At 38.5% G+C, this 20,785-nt stretch overlaps 1 long non-coding RNA gene across 2 annotated transcripts in view; it reads left to right on the forward strand.

Moving 5' to 3' along the window:
- The window catches only part of LOC139041824 (uncharacterized), an 82,929-nt gene that overhangs the window by 46,782 nt on the left and 15,362 nt on the right, over window positions 1-20,785 (forward strand). Inside the window, exon 3 of one of the 2 annotated variants that reach the window (XR_011497801.1) lies at window positions 1,131-1,216. The exons of the other annotated variant lie outside the window; for it this stretch is intronic. This is a non-coding gene — a long non-coding RNA (uncharacterized lncRNA). The remainder of the gene's footprint in view (window positions 1-1,130; window positions 1,217-20,785) is intronic. 2 annotated transcript variants of the gene reach the window in all.

A 20,785-nucleotide genomic window follows, 5' to 3' on the forward strand; every position in this document is an offset into this window, starting at 1 on the left:
TACATTCTGCTGGGAGGAGAGAGGGGCAGTGTTGTAGAGTAGGAGATTCTTGATCTACATCTTCAAAAATGAGTAGATATATGATATTAGATATAAATGGGAACTTGGCCTGGTGCAACCTTGCCCCACTGTTTACCCACTGCCTTTTGGTCTAGAAAGTAAACTGGATAATCAACACAAGCTGGGGCAGAGGGGAAGGGCAGGCGGTGAAGTGGAGCATGCCCACCCCATGTCATAGCAAAGCAGACCTTCAACTGATTGTTATCTGTGGTTAGCAGAGTAACTATTGCCAACTCTGTTTTTCCAATGAAGAAACTAGAAATCCACAACTGTCTGTGAAATTTCCTAATTTTTAAAACAGTCTTCAGGACCAGATATAACATGTCTGCTGGCTCAATTACTCAGTTTGAGGTCCCAGACCTAGAACATGATATCGTAGTAAGAGATGAGAATTGGGGCCATAGGAAAGAGCTAGATCTGGAGACTCTTGTGCAAGATATGCAAAGAGATAGAATCAGATTTTTAGTGGAAAATTAAATGTGTTTAATGAGAGAGAAAGAAGAAATGACCACTGGTTAAATCAGAATAAGAGAGACAAGTCCTAAGTAAGAGATTAAGAAAAAATAACTTCGGGGCTGCCCCATGGCCAAGTGGTTTAAGTACCATGTGCCCCACTTCAGCAGCCCAGGTTCACAGGTTCAGATGCCAGGCAAGGACCTACTCTACTCATCAGCCATGCTGTGGAGGCAACCCACATACAAAATAGAGGAAGACTGGCAATGGATGTTAGCTCAGGATGAATCTTCCTCACCAAAAAAATTAAAAAATAACTTCAACAAGGACACACATACACACACACACATGAGATAGTTTCCCCTTTAAAACTGAGCACAGGGGCTGGCCCGGTGGTGTAGTGGTTAAGTTCACACGTTCTGCTTTGGTGGCCTCGGGATTCGCAGGTTGATCCCAGGCACAGACCTACACACTGCTCATCAAGCCATGCTGTGGTGGCATCTGACATACGAAATAGAAGAAGATTGCCACAGATGTTAGCTCAGGGCCCATCTTCCTCACACACACAATAAATAAATAATAATAAAACTCAGCACAGTGCATTTTTAACTTTCTAGAGCCCCTCTGAACTGGCTGTGCCTGGAGATGTGTGTTACATGAGAGAAATCCTGACCTCGGGGAACCCAAATCTTTTATAATGAGTGTAAGTATGCCTGCCCTTTGCCCCAGAAGAAGGCATGATCTTTGTCTTCCAAGGGTGTTCACCATATAAACATCTTTGGAAAGATAATTCAGAACAAAGGCAATCAGTGCCTCTGCTTGCAGGACATGCAGAAACCTCAGAGACCCACAGAGAATCTTCTTCCAATAACCTCTAGTCCAAGCTAGCACAAAGTGCCTGTGTTACAGGGTTTAATACCACTCCTCTCCCCTGCATTGCTTTCAAATCATTCCCTACATGTGCCGCAAATTCTCAAGAGATTGTTAGCCTTGTGAGAAGACTGTGCCTTATAGGATTTCTATGTTTCCTTGCACTGAACCGAATGCCATGTCCAAAACTGGTTCTTGTAGGAAATCATTCAGATGATGATAATCACTCAAGTATGGTGTCAAGAAATATCAGGCTTGGCACCTTCTCCTGAAATGTATTACCAGAGAAATCCAAAGCCTCTGTCGATGAAATAAGCAAAGCCTATCAACCAAGAAAATTAATTTTAAAAAATATGATCTTTGCATTCAAATTCATTACACCTTAAATACTTGGGAGAAAGTCTGTATTTTCTTAGTCACATCAGCCAACAGCGTGGTCTTATGTTTTCTAGTTCATTTGGCTCTCTCTCTGATTCTTACTTGAGCTACCAGTTGCTATTCTGTGATTTCAAAAGCATGAAATGGCTTATATCAGTTGGTACCATGCTCAGTGATGTACTGCACCCTGGACAACCAAGCTGTGATTGTCAGGGACTGGACAATTCTGACCCCAGTGCAGGTAACTGTGTGGAATATTTACATCATAGGACAAAAATTATCACCTGGAAATGTAACGAGATTAATTATACATAAATAAATCATATATAAGTCAACGTATGATTTTTTGAGGAAAAAAAGGAGTATATTTGGAAAAAATCTAAAGGATGAGAAGACTGCAGTGAGTTAGTCTTAGACAACACCAGTGTAAATCTTCACTCTTGTATTCATTATTTTCACAATAATTTATTAATCACCGGTTCGATCCCTAGTGTGGACCTGGCACTGCTTGGCAAGCCATGCTGTATAGGTGTCCCACATATAAAAAAAGTAGAGGAAGATGGGCATGGATGTTAGCTCAGGGCTAGTCTTCCTCAGCAAAAAGAGGAGGATTGGCAGCAGATGTTAGCTCAGGGCTAATCTCCCTAAAAAAAAAAAAAATCATACCTTAACTGGTCCACAGAAATTGTGAAATATGCCATGGTGGTGCGATCACCAAATCTTAACCATTAGACTACTAGAGCTGGCTACACACACAAACACACACACACATATACACATACATATATTTGTGCATGTTAAATAAACTTTTTGTAAAGTCAATCAAAATTATTTGATCAACTATGTAAAAGATAGATTGACAAAGTGACATTGACAAATTTGAAGACATTGAAAATCAAAAATAGAAGATGTTAGTCTTTACTATTGTGACAAACCAATAGGTAGGTATAAGGTTCCCCCTTTTTTCAAAATAGTCATTAATAATACATGTATACATATATAAATGTATATAAAGTCAAAACATATAGGAAAATTATTAATCCATCACTTCTTTCCTCTTTTGTATTAAAATATCTATTTTATTTTTAATTTTTATTTTTAAAAATTTTACTAAAGTGTACATTAGAAATTTAATGAAAGAAAATTTTCATTGTCTGTGTTTATTTTATGGCTATTACTTATTATTTATTTCATAATTATTGCTTAAAATAAATTTTGTTGTATAAAGGAAGGAGTGTTTAATAAATGGTCTCCTCTAGATGTCAAGAATGCTGAGCATTACTATCTACTTGCAAACTTTGTACTCAATGGTGAAAAGCTGAAGGCTTTTCCTCTACAATTGGGAACACAACAAGGACGCCCAGTCTCACTACTTTTATTCAACACAGTACTGGAAATCCTAACCAGAGCAATTAGGCAAAAATAAATAAATAAATAAAAGGCAACTAAATTGGAAAGGAAGAAGAAAATCTGTCTCTATTTGCAGATGACGTGATATTACATGCAGAAAACCTTAAAGACTCCACCAAAAAAGTGTTAGAACCAATGAGTGAATTCAGTAAAGTTTCAGGATACAAAATCAATATACAAAAATAAGTTGTATTTCTATACACTAACAACAAACTATAAGAAAGAGAAATTAAGAAGAAAAATCTGTTTACAATAGCATAGAAAAGAATAGAATACTTAGGAATAAACTTAACCGAGGAGGTATAAGATCTGTACACTGCAAACTGTAAAACACTGATGCAAGACATTGAAGAAGACACAGATCAATGTAAAGGGATTCCATGCCCATGGATTGAAAGAATGAATCTTGCTAAAATGTCCATACTACCTAAAGCAATCTACAGATTCAGTACAATCACTATCAACATTCCAATGTCAATTTTCACAGAAACAGAAAAATCAACCCTAAAATTTGTATGGAACCACAAAAATCCCTGAATAGCCAAAGAAATCTTGAGAAAGAAGAACAAAGCTGGAGGCATCACACCTATATTTCAAACTATATTAAATAACTATAGTAATCTAAACAGAATGATTTTACATAAAAACAGACATAGATCAATGAAACAGAATAAAAAACCCAGATATAGACCTATGCCTTTATGTTCCATTAATTTATGACAAAGAAGCCAAGAATATACAACAGAAAAAGAACAGTCTTTTCAATAAATGGTGTTGGAAAAACTAAACAGCCAGGTACAAAAGAATGAAAGTAGACCCTTATCTTACACCATATACAAAAATCAACTCTAAATGGATTAAAGAGTTGAACGTAAGACCTGAAACCATAAAACTCCTTGACATCAGTCTTGGTGATTTTTTGGATTTGACACCAAATTCAAGTTAACAGAAACAAAAATAATCAAGTGTAATACATCAAACTAAAAAGGGGCAGAGGAGCTGGACAGATGTTTTTCCAAGGAAGACATACAAGTGGCCAAGAGATATATGAAAAAGTGCTCAACACCACTAATCATTAGAGAAATGCAAATCAAAACCACAGTGAGACATCACCTCACATCTCTTAGAATGTTATAATCAAAAAGACAAGAGATACGTGTCGGCAAGGATGTAGAGAAAGGGAACTCTTGTGCATTGCTGGTGAGAATGTACATTGGTGCAGCCAGAATAGAAAATAGGATGGAGGTTCTTCAAAAAACTAAAAATAGAACTACCAGATGATCCAGCAATCCTCACTTCTGGGTATATATCCAAAGGAAATGAAAACAGGCTATCAAAAAAAAAAAGATATCTACAATTCCATGTTTATTGCTGCATTATTCACGATAGCCAAGATACGGGGACAACCTAAGTGTCCATTAATGGATGAATGGATAAGAAGATATGAGCATATGTGTATAATATGTGTGTGTGTTTGTATATTTATGTGATGGAACATTAGCCATGAGAAAGAAGGAAATCCTACCACTGCAACAACGTAGATAAAACTTGAGGGCATTATGCTAAGTATAATAAGCCAGACAGAGAAAGACAAATACTGCATGGTATCACTTATATATGGAAGTTTTAAAAATCAAACTCATAGTAACAGAGTTGAAAAGTTGTTGCCAGAGGCTAGCGGGTGGGGGAAATGGAGAGAGGTTGGTAAAAGGGTACAAACTTTGAGCTATGAGATGAATAAGATCTGAGGGTCTAAGGTAAAAGACAGGGACTATAGTTGATAACACTGTATCATATAATCAAAATTGCTACGAGTGTAGAGCTTAAATGTTCTCATACACACAAAAGAGATAAATATGTGAGGTGATGGATGTGTTAATTAACTAGATAGTGTGAATCATTTCATAATATATATGTGTATCAAATCACGATGTACACTTCAAATACCTTACAATTTTATTTATCAATTATACCTCAATATAGCTGGGGGGGGCGGGGAATAATGCAAGACACATTACTCCCTACTCACAAACTTCTCTAGTAAGGCGCTGAAGCATTTGTACACAAGGAAGTGTGGGTCAAAGAAGCAAAATTCAGCACCTGCCCAAATTGAGGTGTTTCCTGACAAACTCTTGGTTTCCTAGAACTCATAGACTCAAAAGTAATAGTGATTTGGTGAGCTCATAAAAATACACAGAGTTTTAGTGGAAATGAAGTATTAAAATTTTCCAAACACCCAAAACTTCCTTTGTAAAATTCTCACATGTAGACATTTCATAAATAAAAATGTTAAGGATACTCCCTTGAATAACTCAAGTTGTTATGATAATATAACCTAAGTTATTTTTCATGCTGATTTTAGGTGCTTTTTAATCATAGAAAGGAATTCAGAAATCTTTTACATAAGTGAGAATTCTTGAGTGAGTCACTCATGTGAATTAACATGTCACAGCAGAGAAACAGACCCTTAATATAACAGATCGAAGGGACAAGTAGGAGGGACAAAATCCTGGATGGCCAGGGTTTTTGTATCCTCATAAAAGGAATCTAGAAAAAATTCTGGAAAGTTCTGTGCAGGACTTAAAACTTTCATGAGCATGTACTTGAGTTATCTATGTCTAGCCACTCTGCACAGCCATGAGGATTTTTAGTCACCCCAAAATGCATCTGAATTTATAGTTAACATTTCCAAGATGTACTTTCAAAATTCACCTTTCTAAAGGAGAGAAGAAACACGACCAAATAACAATCATATACGGCACTAGTTAAGAGATGGTTACAGTCAGTCTTAATTTGACATCTTAATTTTGTCAGTGGATGCTATGACTTAGATACCCACATTCTACTTGAGGAAATATAGTTAAATATTGGCAACCAAGCGAATTTGATTTTTCCATCACCATAAACTTCTAGACCACCTCCAGTGCAAGCGTCCTATGTTGCTGCTGCTCCTACTCCTAATACTAAGAATAGCTATAATGTATGCCACAATTTTAAATAATTTTTAAAGTACTTTTGTAAATAACCCCCTCTCCCAAATTCTCCAAAATAGAACTGACGTGTGAGATAACCAAATCTGGAGAAATATATATTTAACGTTCATGTTGCCACTTCTCTTCCCACACCAAAGGCAGGCATTACTAATCATTCTTTCCCACTAAGCATGGATAACCCTTAGAGTCTTTCTCAATTTTCAGTGGATGTGCAGGCAGCCACTACCAATCTATCTTAGCTGGCATTACAAGAAAAAGTATGTTTGCCATCCCTGATATAGTACAGCCCATCCTTTTACAGATAAAGAAATATTCCTAAAATGATTGCACAGCAAATTAGCCACAGAGTTGGGACAATGGCTCATCTCTTTACACTCAGCCCAGTGCTTTTTCTCCTGCCCCATGTGTGGTTCGCGAGAATATACCCCCAAATGACTAATCACATCCTGGTTTCAAAATTTAAAAGCTCACAATGACTTTTAAATTTCATTATTGAGAAAGCTGTTCTAATAAAGAGACTTTGGCCCAATATATTTACTACCTCATCTGGCCACCATTCTTTACACAGCAAGTATAATCAGTTATCTCTGGGGGGCAGAGGGTGTTTCAGCAGTTGCTGAAATACATGCATTCATAAAGACTGCTAGCATGTTCACATCCTACAAAAATGCACACAATCAGTCCCAAAACATCACCAGCCCTTCAAATAGAAGGATTCTACTACATGTGAGGGGTAGCTGATCAAAGTCAGCTAAGACTAATAAACATGAAAAAGAAGAACCGAAGAGAAAGACAGATGCGATGAGTACTTCCTACCATTTAAGACAACTTATAATTCTAACCATTCTGCTGAAAACAGACAACGGACTGATTGCTATTGTTTTACTGATTAACTATTCTCTCTGCTTTTTCCCAAAAGGCACCCTAGCAAACTTTGCTTAGTAAATATTGACACCTGTAAACCGAGCTGGCTAATGCCGTTGGCTCTCTAGCTATCTTCCCATCTGTTGCCTGAGAATTTTAAGCAACGTATTTTGGGACTCTTGCTCTCCTTCCATTGTAAACCGTAAAAAATGCTACCCAGAAGCTAATCCAAAAGCCACATGGCCCTGGAGGGGCCTGTGGTAAGTAAAGGAAAATGTAGTCTAATATGTAAAATGCGTATCCCACTGGCCTCCTCGGCCACCCCGTCTTTAGTTAACAGCATGCCGGGGTAATCTGCTTAGTTACCAAGTGGGGCTTTTTTCCCTCTTCCCCATGAGATCACCCAGACCACGATCAAAGCCCAAACACACTCTCTGCCAGCTCTATTGTTCCCCAGAGTGGGATTAATGACTAATTATGTCAGGTCACTCATCCAGATGGCCTCTCAGATGTTCCTTTGTCATTGTCTGACCTTCCATATGCCCCTTTGACCTTGAGGTTTATTTCCATGGAAACATGAAGCCTCAGTTTCCTTGCTGAGATTGCCAAGAGTTGGCCAAAGGGAGGGATACAGGATAATCTACCCACACTTTGTATTCTGCTTCTATCTCATGCCTTGTTAAATCCAATGAATAGATAAAAAATGCTATCTGGTCCCAGCTGAGTGATGACCATGGTCATGATTCTATGTTACATGCTATGTTTTTTAAATTAGCAGACAGCTTTTTACATGGAAACGTGCATTCAATTTAAAGAACATCAATCGCCATAATGTGATCTTTTTATCTCATTAATGTTAAGCAAGGGTAATAGAATGGAATTACAAAATATCACTGTGAAAGGAATACAATTCAGAGAATTATAGATATCCCCCACTAAAGCCCTAGAGATGTTTGGATAAGTCAACTTGCAGTTTCATAAATTAAAGATTCTTTACTTACTACCTTTGCTCGGGTTTAAATTCTAACCTCAGATGTTGATCTTAATCTGAAGAAGGATTTTAAAGTGGTTAGTAAAATGGAGAAATTTCCTCAAAACTACCAAATAAGTAAATAAAAATAGGAGACTGACTCGTGAACTCAAATAAAAAAAGGTTGAATATGTATTTTTATGGGAAGAAATGTATTTCCCTTTATAGTTTAAAGAAGACTAAAGCATAATTAAAATGTCTAAAATGTGGGGCCTAATTCACCTCTCCCGAGTCCATCCAAGAATGAAATCTCTCTCTGTTCCATATGTGAATTCACACAAGCCCAGAGGGCTCACGGGTAATGCAGGCAGAAGAGGAAGTATTCACGTGTGCCCAGGTTTCCCTGGCAGGGTGGCAATTTATTAATCTCCCCTCCCCAGTGGTCACGAAGCTACAGATTCCAGCTGAGAGCTATCGGTTTATTTAAGAAAAAAATTAGAGAGCTGGGTGACAGAAAGGCTTTTGTTCCTAGTAATGTTCTTAATGGACCATTTTGCCTTCTGAATTCAGAAACAAAGAATTGGGTCAAAAGAAAGAACTTTCTCTGGTTAATGGCAGCCAATCCCCTCCACGTCCCCCTCCCAGGGCTCTAAGGCCCTTTGGAAGCAGCATGGTGCCTTGCTCACTGCTCACAACAGTAACTTACAGTATCTCCAGGGCCCAGCACAGTGCCTGGCATAGCCCAGTTTTCTAAAATCTTGCTGAATGAATGACTGTAAATGAATGTTAGTGGCAGCCCATGTGTACCAGAAAGCTGGACCTTTCTCTTCTTTTGTTTTCTCCCAATAGTACGGGCAGGAATTGTTTATTTAAAAAAGCATTCTGGAGTCAGCCCTGATGGCCTAGTGGTTAAAGTTCAGCATGCTCTGGTTTGGTGGCATGGTTTCGGTTCCCAGGCATGGAACCACACCACTCCTCTGTCAGTAGCCATGCTGTGCTGGTGGCTTCATAGAAGAACTAGAAGGACTTACAATATGGACTTACATAGAATATATAACTATGTATTCAGGCTTTGGGGAGGGGGAAAAAAAAAGAGGAAGATTGGCAACAGATGTTAGCTCAGGACAAATCTTTCCCAGCAACAAAGAATGTGGTCATCTACTCAATCTAAAAATAAAAAGGATTCTGTGTATGCAAATTCAGTCTTGGAATACAAATTCAACATACAACAGAGAAATCTTTTCCTTTTACTAAAAGAGAAACCATTTTGGGGCCAGCCCAGTGGCACAACAGTTAAGTTCATATGTTCTGCTTGACGGCCCAAGGTTCACCAGTTCAGATCCTGGGTGCAGACCTATGCACTACTTGTCAAGCCATGCTGTGGCAGGCATCCAACATAAAACAGAGGAAGTTGGGCATGGCTGTTAACTCAGGGCCAGTCTTCCTCAGCAAAAAGAGGAGGATTGGAGGTGGATGTTAGCTCAGGACAAATCTTCCTCAAAAAATAAAAGAAAAGAAAAAGAAAAAAGAAATGAGAGACCATTTTATTTAAAGGATGGTACCTACACAGTAGATTTCCACAAATTGTAAAAGATCAGCATGTTCCTAATCATTTGAGAATGTAACCAGAAAGCCACATTTCAGACAGTGTTCTAGGCCTTGTTATAATGGCTCCATTCCACATGAGATACTCATTACATCTTCGGGGTTTGCCATCACCACTCCCAGAGAAAGATCCTCTCCTTTCTCAGAATGACATTGCTAGAGGCCTCCCAAACTGATAGCCCACACTGTGGTCATGAAGGGGTGGCAGGTGACCTGTCAACAGGGTAGCTATAAATCTGTTACCTTCCAGGTTACGCAATAATGTAAGTTAGTGGGTTTTATTATTTCCACTTGTAAAAGACAGAGGGTTTTTTTCCCTAGGAATATATCTACTTAAATAATTTTTAAATGTCTAAGAAATGATTTGTCATTCATAAGACTTATAGACATAGAATCATCTTAATTAGCAACATACCCCAAATGTTGACATTCTATCTCAGTAGAAATATGACTGAACATAAATTCAAATCTTCCATTACCTGAGGCTCATCATAACAGCATCTGACACTCGTCTGGGTTCCATTTTCCTCATCTGCAAATCACGCTAATGTACCTTGTAAGTCCTTGCAATAGCTATGAGTTGAAATAATTCTCCCAGCAGGAGGAACTCAGAATTCTCACATACTGGAACTAAAATTCTCATGGTTGCCTAAAAGATTCACAAGAGTCAGCTCGTACATTAGAATATTGCATCAAGGGGGAAATTACTGTGTCAAGAAACAGGGAACTGGAGATCAGTGTCGTCCAAGTACTGCTTGTTTGATTTTTATGGTCCTTGTAAACTGCCTTGTAAGTAGCTTCATATCAATGAAAAAATATTTGTTAAAGGTCTATGATGTGCTAGGCTCTGGCTTAGTTTCTGCTGATACAATGACGATGGCCTCAAATTACTCTTAGCCAGGGGAGGAGACTGAGGAGCGAATCCAGAGTGACTGGGGAAGACGTAGGACAACTTCCTGGAGGAGAGATCTAAATTGAGCTCTAAATAAGGGCAGATGCAGAAAACGGAAAGAACTAGGAAAAGTATTCAGACAGCAGCAGCAATTTATGCCAAGTCCTATGGGGAAAAGTAGACGGGCCAAATCCAGAGATTGACAAGCAGTTCAGTATGACTGAGGTTTGGGGTATGAGGGGGAGGCTGGAGGGGTGAGCAGGAGCCCCATCATCAAAGGCTTCATGCTCCATGTTAGGGAATCTGCAGCACCAAAGAATCCAAGCAGGCAACGCCGAGAGATCCACGGTTAACTCTGTCGGCAGGCGGCAGTGCCTCAGACTTCCAGCTGGAGGTCAAGGGAAGGATGCCAGTTCAGAGAAAGGGATGACCAGGGCCAGCCAGGGCCCCAATTCCAGAAGGACTAGGATGCTAGACAATCCAGGCAGAACTTGGGGAACTTGGCAGAACTTCTCCTTCCCGGTGGAACAAGAAGGTGAAAATTATCGTGTGAGGACTGGCTTTAGGGGCAAGAAAGAGACTCAGAACTCTTGTTTCTCCCAGACAAGTGCTGGAGGTAACCTGGAGCCGAGTTTCACAGCACTATGCTGGAGTTTCCTGTCTCCCCTTTCTAGAGAGTGGGAGTGGGAGGGGCTGGAGAGGGCATGCTGAGCCTTTAAGAGGGAAGGAGCCTGGGATGGAGAACCAGGGGGGAGGCAGAGGCAGAGGCAGGCATTTGGTGGGTCTTTCTCTTGCAGTAGCGTGAGACAATGGATGCGGAGCTGATTAGCTATGTCACTTTAGAAAATTTCCTTCGTAACCTCTCTGAGCCTCTATTTCCTCTTCTATAAAATGAGAACAATGATGCTTTCCTTGTTGGATTATTGTGTGAATTAATAATAGAAGCAAAGTACATGGCATTTAGAAGGCACTTCGTGGTGGTAGTAAATAAGTACTTGCTTTTATTAAGAGGGTGTATTGATAGTTACTCTGTGAGAGACATGCATTAGCGACAACAGGCTACTAAAAACACAGCTAATAATTATCTTTACAGTTTCTTTATCTGGATCTCTTTCATAGTGTTTTCATTCCACTTCACACTTGTAATCATGCCAATATTATGATAATTCAGTTATCAGTATGTTTTATGGTATGATTTACCCATTTTAGTATCCCCTAGAGTGGATATTACAGCTTTACATGGGATAGGTGACTAGTAAATAATTGTTGAGTGACTGAATAACCTCTTTGGGGATAAAATATGAACCACAGGGCCATTCCTAAAAATTGCTTAAGTTATTGATAGTTAAGTATTTATTCCTCCACTCATTCAGCACATATTTATTCAGCACCAATTTGTACCAGACATTGTTCCAGGCCACCCCATCCATTACCAATCCCTAATTCTTTTACCAAAGCAGTCAGAATTTGTGTTTGGTTCTGCTTTTCATTAATGCTATGGTTCCAAGGAAAGTTCATTGTGTAGATTTTGTCAGTGTGCATTTGTTAGAAACAGCCACAAATGCATCTCTAATCTTGGCTGTTCGAAAGGAAAGAGATAAAGAATGAAAAAGTGTCTCCCCAGGGTACTATCATAGGAACCCCAATGGCATGAGAAACCGAGGATGGAGATAACCCATGACAACTCATAGCCAGTGGACCCCTCCCTGTGCACAGCTCATAGACTCTATGTCAGAGTATTATCTTTGCTTTAGGTTCTTCAAATTTGCTCTGTTAAAAGCACAGAACATAGCCCAGAATAATTGTTTAATGAACTGACTTTCCAAAGGGTCAGTACAAAAGTAATTGGCCCTATAAGACACATTAAGAGGCATACATTCCATTCCATTTTTAAATGGAGAAGTCTTTCCTGGGTGAGGAAGATGTTTTTAAAATTTAATAAAATTTTATAAAAATATTCTCATTAGTAAGATAAAAATTATATAGGTTAATACTAATTTAATAATAAGTTCGCTAAGTTGAAAAAGTAATAAAAAGTATCCGGGATTATTTTATGTGTGATGTAGTAGGTAAAATACTAAAGGAAGTATGATTACAAATTGCCACGCTATCACTTTTATTCGTCTGTTTTCCCGTCTTCAACAGCAGAGTAACTTTCAACTCTCTTTGACCGCTCTGGCTCTTATTTGGTACTTTATTTGATCTGCTGTCTAATCTAAATAAACAGATTAACTTGTATTTGAGAGAAGAGGAGATGGAGAAACAGCAGAGAGAATGATTCAAAAGTAAGCTTTAAAAATACAAATGGGATAGTTCCTTTCTCAAAATATTTCCATTCATAGCTTTGCTAAAGCCCAAGTGCAAAGACACCCAAAATTCAATATGATGAACTCCTAGCTGCTGTGCATGTGATCAACTTACTGGCTTGTGATATCTGTAACAATTGCAGATACTCAGCAGAATCCACCACAGGCTGGAATTCTGTTTAACAGCCTACCTCTTTGACATAGAAGAAACTAGCAACCTAATTCTGAGTATTTCTTGACTTTTGAAGTTCTTATTTTTTCAAGATATCAGGTTTGATTAATGAAAGATAAATGCCATGTAATAATAATAATTCTTTTTGTGAAATATAAACATTTAATAGAAAAGAAGAAACGTATATTTACTGGGTGAATGGTAGTCAAAACCACAAGTAGAAAAGAATCCAAGAATTTAATATTCTAGACCCCAGAGATAGGTAACACATGACTAACATGTTTAAGATAAATAGCGTGATAGATTCCACCACAGTCAGTGCTACACGAAAACAAAACAAAAAACTTAAAATGTAAAAAAAAAAAAAGTGAAATTTCAGAGGAAAAGAATTATAAGCTGGACAAAATTATTTTGAAAATTTGTTATCCCATCCTTTATTTAAATATGCAAAACTTGCATATAATTTTTTTCTTTCGGTAGTAAAAATAGCAGACCTAGTTAGCTATTGGTCACCAGGAAATTTTAATACTTTATAAGACAAGCTGAAAAAAATGTGTGGCAATTTACAATGTGCTTATCGAAGGATTGCTCTTTCCCCAGCACCTCCTCGCCCCACCCCTTAAGTCACATCTGCTTTTCTTACTAAAGAAATAAGCCTGTGGAACAGAGGAGCTTATACAGCTGAGGAGGAAAAGCACATTCCTTTTTGTCCGGTGCATCATCAACCAACTTGTCAGCCACATTCCAAATGCAGAATCTTTATTTTGCTTGATGATTCTAGGAGGCAGAGAGCACAGCTTGGCTGACTGATCCCAGGTGGAGTTTGAAGTGCTGACAGCAAGAGAACTAATGTTTAGATTTATAAACTGAATGAAGTTGATGTAGAAATCATTGCAAATGAATAAATATAGAGCCTCTCATTATCATTTTTATCAACTCACTTTGCTCACTATAACCCTTTCTATGTAATTACTTGGGATGAATGCGAGTTGTACCTACAGCAGACATATGTACCTACAACTGCCACATATGTATGAAATATGCAACCTCTTCAAGGGAAAGAAACACACCAATTTATTCAGCATACAGATTGCGAATACAAAAGGCAGGCCAGCATCCCGTGTACTAGGGAAGGAAGAGTCCGTGGCTTGTATAATTCATATCCTTAAATGAGTCAAGGAGTATTCATACCCAGGAGTGAAGATAAAACTGGTATTTTATTGATGACATTATATAAATGTTAAAATGTATATATTTTATAGACTTAAAAAGGAAGATAGATAAAAGCTAAATCAAAGAAAAAGTGAGTTGTTGATATAGCACTCTTTCGTATTGACTGGTGTATGTATTAAGCACAGCTATTGAAATTACATTAACATAATTATTAAAAGTGTATACATTAGAGCAAACATATGTATTTACTAATATCAATAGGTTTTATCTATCACTGGCTATCAATCTCAACCCTTATTTATATCTTTTGTTTCCATGAGTTAATACATATTTCACGCTTACAAAATTTCCTCATGAATAGTTTTGTATTTTTTGTGCCTGGATAAAGACACTGGTGGCCAGATCTCACTAACAGCCCTTTGGTGTGAGAATAGAATCCAGCCATAGAGGACAATGCCACTCAGATGCCATTAGATCTCTGCCATCACACTGTGCCCACTTTTTGCTGTCCTCCCTTGGGGACTGCTGGTTTGGAATGTCATGGCCAGAGTGCATGATGACATGTGGATTGCAGTTAGGGGCAGGTGCTAAGTGCCCCTAATTTTGCTAAAAAGGCCGCTTTTAGGTTGTTGGAATGTACATCCCAGGGCATATTTTGCACTACCATCACTAAATATGTACATAAATGCATGTGTAAAACATCACTTCTTCCTTCTAATGCATGGAAATATTAAGCAGTAATATTAATAACATTTTCAATGTAAAATTTCATAACTCAACTAAGATGAAATGAGGTTTTATAGATAGATAACACCTTATATGTGAAGAGTACATATGCTTTTCCTGCCACATTAACAAAAAAATCTCAATACTTCATGAAAGGTATAAAAGAAGTTTATAGCTCTTCCTACTTAATTCTAATTAGTTAAAATAAAATGCAAATATATGTTGTTTCCTGAGGCATCACTTGGTTGTTTTTTTTTTTTTACTTTTTAATAGGTACTATTATTCTATATTTCTAATATAACAAGTTTCACAAAAGTTTGTGTGTATTAAGAAACAGCAGGGGCCCGCCTCGTGGTGCAGCAGTTAAGTGCGCACGTTCCACTTCGGCGGCCTGGGGTTCACCAGTTTGGATCCTGGGTGCAGACATGGTACTGCTCATCAAGCCATGCTGTGGCAGGTGTCCCACATATAAAGTAGAGGAAGATGGGCACGGATGTTAGCTCAGGGCCAGTCTTCCTCAGCAAAAAGAGGAGGATTGGCAGCAGATGTTAGCTCAGCGCTAATTTTCCTAAAAAAAAAAGAAAGAAAGAAAGAAAGAAACGTAATTACTACTAATGTATTAATATGAATAACATTAGAAATTATTTATCAGAAAGAGGTACAATATTTAATATTCACTTTCTGAATAATCAGAATATTTTTGTAATTTCTCTTTAACCAAAGTAAATGTCTTTCCTGGTTATCAAAGTATGAAGCCCTACTAGATTTCACACTATTCTGTCAAAAGAAAACAATATGATATGTTAAAGCTTTTTCCTAGTCTGAAAAATGGAGTCAAATGGGCCCAACATTTATTTTAGCCAATTCTCTCTGGGGCTAGAGCAAAATCTAGAATGGTTTCCATTAACAAGACCTCAAAAAAACTGGTTCAGTGGGTCATCCCTAGGTTCTGTCTGATTCTACAGTTATGTCCAAGATGGATCAGGGATGTGATCATGAAACGTAGTGAAATAAAGCACTGCTACCTTGGTAGGAAAGACATCACAGTCCTTCTCCAAGTTCATTTAAGAATGTGACTTTGCTCAGACACAAACTCTCAGGGTCCTGTTTGCCCTTGTATAAACCAAAAAGCTCATGAAAGTATGACTTTCTTCTTCTCAAGATTATAGCAACATTTAAATCAAAACACTACATAATTTTGAAGCATTGACATCTTTAAACAATGCAGAATATTTCTCGATCAAGTCTGTGTAATAAGCAAATGGTGATCAATAATTTCACATCATTTAATACATGTTGGCTGTTCATAAATTAAGTATTAATATAAATACACACTATAAAATCATGGGTATACTTCTATATGGAGGAAGAAAAGAACCTAAAGTAGTAGATTTGAACTTTAAAACAGATTATAGATCTAAGTTTTAAAATAATACATCACTACTTCAAATTACCTTTTGCCTTTTACCTTTGCCCAAAACATGTATATGCACACACACACGCTTACATACGCATGTGTGTGTATGTAATTTCACCTTAAAGGAAACTTTTAATCAGCACTATTGAGGTATAATCTTCCATCGCAACATGAATCACGTCTACAAAATATTTCTTAGAAAAATATGTGGTTCATGTGCACTATTTTGAAATGCAAGATATTTAAATTTCTTCAGAAACTTGCTCAGAACCCAACAGTTATGAATAGTTGCTGTATTTTGCTCCCAAGCAAAAAGTCAACACCAATTGGTTTAGGTGTTTCGTGTTCAGTTATTTAGATACTTTGAAACTTGCTTCTTCTTTTATTTTACAAACAGCAATAAAAATAGACATATTCATGGGAGATAATATTCTTACATTGCTAATTTTACAACCCAGATCTATCTCTTTGTGTGTGGCCTTAAAGATCACGAAATAACAAGACATGGGCCTCTGGACTAATCACCAATATTGATTGCACATCAAGCAGGAGCCAAGGTGTTCTGGCGCTGTTGGTGAAGTGAAAAGAGGTGGGAGAAAGTAGAGAAGACTATGGATGTAAAACGATTGTTAAGACATGGTTCGTGCCTCAAATGGCTTACAATCAGCTTGGATGAATAAAACAGATTAGTAATGGTGAGCTGTGTCAGCTGGAGTAGGCAGCAATGGCCAGAAAATCTCAGGAGAGGAACAGAGGATTTGTTTGTGGAGAGATCAGGACCCACTTCACTGAGGAGATGGTGTTGGAAGAGCACTCTAAAAAAGGGAAGGGTTTAGACTGAAACAGCTGAGGATGGTGAAGTGGGTTGAGAGGAGCAGGGACATGAAAGGAATAAGAGAAAAAGATGAAGCAAATCATTGAAAGGCATTGACTTCTAATACTGTTCCATTGTGACACATGTTGGTGATTCCTCATCCCTTCTTCGTCGTCTTCATCCCTTCATCCACCATCCCTGTAGGAGTCCCATCCTCTCTCACTGTAATAGAATCTTTTTTTTTTTCTGTAAAGATTGGCACCTGAGGTAACATCTGTTGCCAATCTTCTTTTCTTCTTCTCCCCAAAGCCCCCCAGTACATAGTTGTATATTCTAGTTGTGAGTGCCTCTGCTTGTTCTGTGTGGCATGCCGCCCCAGCATGGCTTGACGAGCGGTGCCAAATCCATGCCCAGGATCCAAACCAATGAAACCCTGGGCCACCGAATTGGAGCGCAAGAACAACCATTCGGCCATGGGGCTGGCCCTGTAATAGAACTCTTAATAGGTCTCTCCACTCTTAACAATTACACTTCTTTAATATAGTCTCCATATAGCTACCAGATAATAGATGTCAAACATTAATTTGATCAGGCATTCTGCTGCCCATAAGAAAAAAAAATCAAATACTTAATTGTTTTTGAAATCCTGCGTGATCTAACTCCTGCCTACCTCTCTAGTCTACCTTCTCAAAATCCTCTCACCCCTTACTTCTCCAGCTCTTTAGGGGTTTGGGTGATTCCTTCAACTGGGAATGCTCCTTGCACCTACCACTCTGGGCCCTCCTTACCTGGATGACTATCCACATGCTACAGGTCTCATCTGAGTCTCCTTTCTCTTGGGAAGGCCTCCTTGGCCTAACTCCCTGTACCTGCAGAATTGGTTTGTCCCCTGTCACATTGTTTTAAAGAACATTGCACTTCTCTTCCTAAAGTTCCTGAAGGCAATTGCTATACACACAGCAGGTACTGTATGCATAGAAAAGGTGGTGTTTATCATGAGCATTAAATAATATTCATAAACTAAAGACACTCTTGCTCCCCTACAAGATCGAGGCAAAAAATATAAATGGGATTGAGAAAAATTAGAAAACTCAGAGCTAACTGACCAATGACACAACTTTAAAGGACACCGGTTTGTTGAGGTTACAGCCCTACCCCTTAGACAGACATTAGCCAATGCCATGGCAATCTGTGTAGACAGTATTTGGGCCAGGACTGGAATGGCCACAACTCCTACTGAGGATGTGGGACTTGGTCCCAAGTAAAGCAAGGCTTGTAATAAAGCCTGACACATAATCTCTCAGTAAATATTTACTGGACAAAGGTTAAAACTGAAAGCTGCAACTCCTCTTACTGTGGCCCCTCAATGCAGCCGAAGAAGCTTCTAGTAGTCAGGTTCCACCTGTGTGAATTGTAAACCTTATTGTGGAGAGCCGCCGACTGAGGACACCATGACTAGTTCAACTCCTTGGTCACCATTCCCTTCAAACCTCCCCAGACAGCACAGGCAGCATGGGAAGGAAAAATATTTTCCTTCAGCCTGAGCTCCCCAAAGAAGGAGGACAATGCAACACATGCTTTGGCAGGTGACCGCTTCCTTCCTCTCCTCAAAAAGCAGGGAGGAGACAGGTGAAACTCACAGATATCTCTGACTACTTATCCTCTGACTAGTATTCTTTAAACTGTCATAAACTATATATAACATAAAACTTACCATTTTAACCATTTTTGTCTGTTGGGGGGGGCAAGATTGGCCCTGAGCTTCCTCTTTTTGCTTGAGGAAGATTGTTGCTGAGCCAACGTCTGTGCCAATCTTCCTCTATTTTATGTGGGACGCTGCCACAGCACGGCCTGATGAGGGGTGCTAGGTCCATGCCCGCGATCTGAACATGTGAACCTGGGGATGCCAACGCCGAGCAGGAGAACTTAACCACTATGCCACCAGGCACATCTGTTAACCATTTTTAAATGTACAGTTCAGTGACATTAAGCACTTTCACATTGTCGTGCAATCATCACTGCCATCCATTGCCAGAACTTTTTTCATCTCCCCAAACTGCAACTCTGTACCATTAAACAATAATTCCCCATTTCCCTTCTCCCCAGCCCCTGGCACCACCATTCTACCACTGTCTCTAAGGATTTCATGATTCTAGATACCTCATATAAATAGAATCATACAGGATTTGTTCTTTTGTGACTTGGCACATTTCACTTAGCCAAATGTTCATAAGGTTCATCCATGTTGTAGCGTATGTCAGAATTCCTTCCTCTTTAAGGCTGAATAACATTACAATGTGTGTGTGTGTGTGTCTATCTCCCCACATTTTGTTTATGTATTCATTCATTGATGGACTCTTGGGTTGCTCACACCTTTTGGATATCGTGAATAATGCTGCCATGAACACGGGTGTACAAATATCTATTTGAGACCCTGATTTCAATTCTTTTGGATATATATTCAGAAGTAGAATTCCTGGATCATGCGGTAATTTTGTTTTTAATTTTTTAAGGAATAATCATACTGTTTTCTATAGTGGCTGCACCATTTTACACTCCCACAAGCAGGATACAAGGGTTCCAATTTCTCCACATCCTTTCAACACTTATTTTCTGGTTTTCGTTTCTTGTTTCTTTTTTTTTAAATAATAGCCATCCTAATGGGTGTGAAGGCCCCTATTTAGTATTCAGTAATGTTTTCTTATCTGAACCATTTCCCTTCCTGTAAGCCACCTCACTCATGCGTGCTTTAGCTAACCACCCATTCCCTTTTTCGTCTTGATTAATCATCAGTCTTTCACAGGATAACACTAGAGCTGTCTACTGGAACCAAGTCATAGTCCAGCCCACTGGAGTTTTCAAGAATGTTATCACTTATGTCTGGGGAAGATGAATCCTCTGTGGATGGAAGTAGGCAAAAGACCATGCCTTCCATCCCCACACTGGTGAGCCACATCACGCTCTATAGGGCTCAACTAAAGCCAAATTAAGCTGTGAGATTCTGAAACACAACATGTCTAAACTGACGTGAAATAGCATATTCAATTTTTAGTATAAACTGTCATTAAACTTAACATAGAAGTAGGTAAAACGAAACAGTTTACAAACCAAACAGACATTTTTAGAAAAACTTTTGATCAGATGGTGTATATATTTTAGATAATGTTTAGGGCGTAAGAGATACCAATGATTATGTTTATCAAGTTGCTTAAGATTTTTTTTCCCCAAGTGAAATAGTCACAAATTTCCAAATGAATTCCTGAACATTGGCAAATTTCTTTTTGCCTATCATCATTCACTCTTCCCTCTCAGTTCTTCCTACAAACTAGTATATTACAAAATCAGACACGGTGACAAGCAAGAACCTTGCTCTCCAATGGCTTCTATCTTAAATAACAATAATAATCATTATCATCCAGAGCCATACAGCTGGTTCTTCCGGGAGAAATATTTATGAAGCTATCACTTAAAGCTTCAACGTGATAACACTACAGAGGGTGAAGAGTAGAATAACGTCGGAGGCGTTAACCAGCAACACTGCAATCAGGAGTTTATAGTAGTGTAGACACCTGTCTTGCATTTATGAGATTAGGATATTCTTTAACTGCTCTGTATAAAGTTTTTGAGGAACATGGAGATTAATTAGACGGGCTTTCACTGCTGGTTCAAAGTATGTTGCTTC

The sequence above is a fragment of the Equus asinus genome, chromosome 24, assembly GCF_041296235.1.
Source record: "Equus asinus isolate D_3611 breed Donkey chromosome 24, EquAss-T2T_v2, whole genome shotgun sequence".
Taxonomy (NCBI): domain Eukaryota; kingdom Metazoa; phylum Chordata; class Mammalia; order Perissodactyla; family Equidae; genus Equus; species Equus asinus.